We start from the raw sequence: 6,633 nt of genomic DNA, 5'->3' as shown, positions 1-6,633 counted from the left end.
ATGACATGACAACAAATAATTGATAATAATTACACTAAAATACATCTAAATAAAATAGTTTCTTGATCATAAAACGTGTTAGCAAATTATATAGTGTGTAACTATATATAGCTAGCAAAATATTAACGCAATTTGAGTCAAGGTAAATGTTGATTATTATTATTATTATTATTATTATTATTGGTGTACCAAACATCTTCCTGATATTTTGCATGGGAGTTTTTCTAGAAAATCATGTGACATGTTATTTTGCTCTTCAGATTTGGAAGGTTTGTATAAAATTCGATTCAATCCAAGTTTTTGATGCGTGACATTTCAAGGCTCTAGATTTTGACTATTCGATTCAAATTTTGAGGTCTGTGTGGTTCATTGACCGAGATTATGTTCGTCATCATAAAATATAAAAATAATGGTTTTATGTACGACGGTTGTTTTCTGTCCTAGATTTGTTAGTTGATAATGATAAATATTTGATATATACAACTATTTTTTGTCCAATCTTTCAATAGCTAATTAGATTCACCCAATCATAGACAAGTGTATGTAGAGTTTATTTATATGGTAAAAGTTAGTTTATTATAGTTATTTATAGAAATAAACAACTATTGTAGCCCATACCTTTACAAATACTATCATCAAATAAAATAATTAACGTTATATCCCATGAAAAAGGATTTTTTTGTACAAAATATTTATATTTAAATTTTTTATTAGTTTTTAATAAAATTTTTAAATAATTTTTATCTTTTATCTTTAATTTCAACTCTATATTATTATTTTTTTTTCAAATTTTAAGGTAGAACTTCATGCGGTAGTAACAATATTTCTATTTGTATTTATAAAGGTGCGACAAAAGAGATAAGTTTCGATTGATCATGAGGAAAATAAACAGCGTAAATTCGATGATAAACATTCACGTGGCGAGCACAAATGACTATAGAGCGTCGAAAGGAAAGAATCGATGACAGGAATGAAGACGGCAAAAAAAAGAGATTCTTCAAATAAAAGAGGGATGCGGAGTATGAGAGAGAGACATTGTAATGGTGAACGACAAGAAATGAGTGTTTGGACAATTGGACTACAAGATTTAATGAAAGTGTTGGTAGAAGTGCTAGAAAATAGGGGGTTGATGTACAAGATAATGATAAGAAATGGACTGTGATAATGGTGAAGAGGATGAGGGATATGAACAAAATAGGAAGGAATGTGTGTTGATGCTAAGATGAGACATAAGAATATATTGGAGACTTTGACTTACCATTATTGTCAGGAGGAAAGAAGTTCTTCGTTACTGAGTATATGTCCAAATGCAGCTTGCTTACTGTCGCTGTCCAGAACCGCCGGAAGCTCTACCTTAGAATTTGAGAAACAAAAGATGGTGTGAAGTTGAGGTTAAAGATAAAGAATGAGGGTAATTAGAATTTTTATTAAAAAATTAACAAAAATTTAGGATTTTAATACCTTTGTCACATAAAATCCATCTTTCATGGTATAATATTAGTTTTCATATTTGATAGGTATTTATGTCAATGTTCGTAAAGTTCATTGGTACAAATAGTTTTTTTTCGTTATTATATATATTTAACAGTCCCGCTACACATACAAGTCTTTTTGGCAAACAAGTTAACCATAACCCAACAAAACCCACTTACATAACGCGCACGTGAAATCACTCCGTTTTTCTTCGCATTCCTTCTCCAACGTTTGTATCCTGCGTTCCTCCTCTTCCTCCTCCTCATTTTTCTTTGCGTTCCTCTTCATTTTTCTTCACGTTCCTTCTTCTTCGCGTGATTCATCCTCATTGTCGTTCTTTTTATTGCTACTGTTGTTGCTGCATTTTTTTCCTCCTATTTCTATTGATTTTGCAATATTATGTATTTTTTCTTCTTTGTTTGATTTTTTTCTCTCAAGAAGAATTATGAGAAAATGAAATAAGAAGATGAAGAAGAAGCAGCAGCAAAAGATGAGGAGGAGAAGGAAGAGGAAGAGTTTTAAATTATGCAGAACTTAATACACCGAAAATTTTCCAAAATATACCGAAATGAGATTGGAACAGATTCATCACAATAATAATTCAGATTCATAACTCCTACACCGAATTTTGCTATAAATGCAGAAAAATATTTTTAATACATTTTTTTCTTCTTCTTTTTTTCTTATTTCTTTATTTCTTTTAGTTGAATGAATTTAATTTAGGTTCATCATCTTTCAAGTAATTTTGCAACATTATGTGTTTCTTCTTTTTCTTTGTTTGATTCTTTTTGTTTTTATTCTTGTTAAGAGAATAAAACAAGAAGAAAGTTGAGAAGGTAAAACAAAAAAAAATGAATAAGAAAAAAAAAGAAGATAATGATGATGAAAAAGAAGAATAAGTAGCAGTAGAAGATGAGGAGTAGAAAGAGGAAGAATTTTGAATTCTGCATAATTTATCAGAATACAAATATACCGAAAAATTTATAAAATACACCGAAAGATTTTCAAAATACACCGAAAGTTTTTAAAAATACACCGAAACGATAATGGAATAAATTCATCACAATAATAATTTAGATTCAAAACTCCTATACTGAAATTTTATTACAAATGCACAAAAATATTTTCTTTAATGCATTTTTTCTTCTTTTTTTTCTTTATTTATTTATTTTTTAGTTGAATGAATGTGGATTCATCATCTTCCAAGTAATTTTGCAGCATTATGTATTTCTTCTTTTTCTTTGTTTGATTTTGTTTTTATTCTTGTTAAAAGAGTAAAATAAGAAGAAACTTGAGAAGGTAAAACAAGAAGGAAAAGATGAATAAGAAAAAAAAGATGATGATGATGATAATGAAAAGAAGAAGAAGAAGAAGAAGCATCAGCAAAAGATGAGGAGGAGGAAGAGGAAGAGTTTTGAATTATGCAGAACTTATCAGAATAAAAATACACCAAAATTTTTTACCAATAACACATAAATTTCTTAGTTTTTATACCAAAATTTTGCTACAAATACACAGAAATATTTTTTAATGATTATGACACACAAACTAAATTTGAAAATAACACACAAAAATGAATGAATTATCAACAAAAACACATCCAAATCAAATTTGGATCAGGCAACGTCATCAATATAGCAAAAATTCTACGATAATGATAATAATAATGATGATAACGATAACGATGATACGTATAAGAAGAAGACAATGATGACTATAATGATGATGATCATAATGATAAAGATGATAGAGGAAAAGGAGAAAAAGGAAGTAGGAGAAGAAATTTCAATAAAAAAAGGAGGAGGAGGAGGAGGAGGTGGTGGTGGTGGTGGTGTTGATGATAACGATAACGAAAGAAAAAAATAACGGAAAAAAAAGAGAAGAAGAAGAAGTCGAAGTATCAGAAATGAAAAAGAAGAAGAACGTCCAGAAAGAAAAAGAAGAAAAATGTGTGCAGTAGAGGTACAAAAAAAACATGTTTGCATGAGTGTAAATAACTTGTTTGAGTTGTTTGGTTAATAAACTTGTATGTAAAGATTTATTCTATATTTTATTTTATATTTATATATAAGATTCAATTTCTGTGTTCAACTTTCACTTTTTTTTCTTAAATATTTTATAAAATAAATTTTTTATTTTTTATTGGTAAAAAATAAAAACGATAAATAAGAGTATACCAATTTATTAAAATATAATACGTGAAAATATATGTAATAGCAATACTTATGTTTTCTTAATAAATGGTCTTTTGAATTAAACTTTTGAATTCGTTTAAATTATATTACAATATAATCTATTAATAATTTTTTGAAGCAATGTTATTTTCTAATCTAGACTCGGTTGAATTAATCAACAATTGAATTAACCTATCAAATCAATATATAGAAATAAAACTAATTTAAAAATTTTGGAATTTATTATGATAAAATGTTGAGAAATTGTGTGATCTTTAGCTAGTTAATATAAGACCTAGCTATCAAAAGTATAACTTTTTATTTTTTTTTTACCCCTCAAAATTTAATTCAAACTTTGTTGTCCGCCGAGAGGTACAACTTATTATTTTTTAGATTTAGTTAATATATACATAAAATAGAAGTTAGAATTATTGTTGAGTTAAGAAATTAACTAATATAATTAATGATAACAAACATTTGATTATTGAATTAATTATTCAATTAGTTTTGATTATTTTAGTTAAGTGATGCAGGCCAAAAATAAGTATTGTAGCAGCCCAATATTAAATAAAAGAAATCTGCTAGTGGGCTGAATGATAAGTGAAAATAAACCAAGCCCAAGTTATTCATCTCAAGCTGAATTCTTCAAGAAGTAAAGGTAAGGAATCAATGGGCTGAACTTGAGTAGAACCCGATCCAAATCCGGTTACCTCTCTCAATTCAAAAGCTTTCCAATTAGCTTTCACCAAAAACAACGTCTACCTGTTCCTTCATGGTCAGAACTCAGAAAAAGTAAAAAAGAGAGCATAATCCCTAAGCTAATCACCGAAGAAGTAAGAAAGAGAGAGATTGAACTTGAAAGGCAGATGTCGAATCAGCAAGTTCAAACCAAATCAAGTTTAGGCAAAGGTTAAAGGTAAACTACTTCCTATTACATGCAAACTGCTTTCTTCTCTTCTTCCCAACTCTCTACAAGTTCGAAAATGGCATACAAAGAAAAGTTGATTTCTGCCCTAATATGCTGTGTATCTATAGTCACAATTAAATCTTGGGGATCAAGTAGTTTCTCAATGGCTTAGATTCGATTTACCATTAGAAGACTTTTGTGGTTGCTATTTTATGGCTTTCGGTCAACAAGAGAAGGTTAGAAGAAAAGTTTCTACTCTGAGGATTAATGAGAAAAAGTGAGTTTGTGGATTGGTAAAGCACAGTGCTCAAGAAGTTGACCTAGAAAGAAGAACCCAGCAACATGCAAGGAGATAAAAGAAGATTTTCTGTTCATTCACAAGTAAGGAGAGAAAACAAGAGTTTGGTGAGTTGTATTCTGTGAAGAGTTCCCTGAAGAAGTTCTTCTACTAGTATAATGCTTTCTTTACAAAAAAGCATTCGACCAATATTGAAGAACTAAATCAGAGGTTTGCAAATCTGGTTTATCACATAGCAAATAGGCTGTTGAAGAGTCAATCTCCTTAATGTTTTACAGATTGTAATTTTCTTTTTAATGTTTATCTTTCTGTAATTTCTTGAGTGAAAAGGCATAATGAGAGAGTTCAAGTAAAAGCCAATGAGTGGAAAGAGGTTGAGTGATACACTTGAGAGAAAAATTTAGAGTTATTTTAGATTTCTTTAGGTATATTTGTGTCTTGTATCTTGTATCTGTAAGGTATCCATTTCTTAGTTAGGTTAGCACTAAGAGTGAAGAGTTAGGTATTAGTATAGCCAATGTCAAGTTAGGTTAGAACTTGAGTGTGAAAGGATTGTGTCAATCCTGTGGAATTGGTGTATGTAATACTTTTAACTATACTGAAAATTTCTCCATTGTTGTGGAGGAGACTGGACGTAGGTTGCATAGCACAAGGCAACTGAACCAGGATACATGCTGGTGTTAGCTTTTCTTTTCTCTGCTGTGTTCTATTTTCTGATATTCATGAGACAAAAATAAATTGTCTCATAAATTTTTGCTGTTGAGTACAAACAGAATCAGAATTAAAAGTTTGTTTTAAAGGATTTTTTCAGTAATCTAAAAGGAAGGTATAGATTCAACCTCATTCTCTAAGCCTACCACAATCTTCAATTATCAATTAAAAAAATTATAAAAAGAATGTAAAATTGAATTATAAATGTATTTATTATATATTTATTAAGATAAAAAATTAAAAATTTTCTATTAATTATAACTTTAATATGTGCTTTTAGGATATATAATAACTAATTTTTTTTATTTTTTTTATTTACAAGTCACCTTTTATTTTCGTATTACTATCTTTCTTATTTATTTAATAAATGACTCATTTATTATATTCCAAGCATAATTATTTCAGAGAATATCAATAGTTCAATCAAAATAGGGATATATGTCAACTATAATTTTCAAACAAATATTTCATCTTCTATTTTATTTTTTTTTGATTTTCCACATTTAATTTGTAGTTCTTGTAATCTCTTTTATATTTAGTTTGTAGTTCTGACCTTAACACTCTATGATCACATAATGTCCCCAAAAGTAACTTGACACACACGTGTTTACAAGAGATATTGAAACTGAGAAATAAATACTCAATTAAATTTTTGTATTATATTTAGTATAAAATATATATAATTAAATTATATTTTATTATTACATTTAGTTTAAAATAAATATAAAAATTAAGAAATAAATTTAAAACTTAAAAAATTAAATTGATATACATTTTAAATAGTCGTAATATAAACAGTTTAAATATTAGTTTATATTTTTAGAGTGTTTAATTTTATTTGATATATTTTAATTTTGTTTACTTAGTTATTAAATTGAGTTTTATATTTGTAGACTTAGAATTTTATTTATTTTAATCTAATAAGATGTTATAAATATCTCATAAACTATTATAATAGTCGTATAAAGAGATTAGAAAAGTGTCAAAATACTTTTTAGTTTCGTGACGAAAGCACACGAAATAAAAAATATTTTGAGGCTTCTCGAATCTCTCTATATAACGAGTACAAT

The sequence above is a fragment of the Arachis duranensis genome, chromosome 9, assembly GCF_000817695.3.
Source record: "Arachis duranensis cultivar V14167 chromosome 9, aradu.V14167.gnm2.J7QH, whole genome shotgun sequence".
NCBI lineage: Eukaryota > Viridiplantae > Streptophyta > Magnoliopsida > Fabales > Fabaceae > Arachis > Arachis duranensis.
This window is presented reverse-complemented; position numbering follows the sequence as displayed.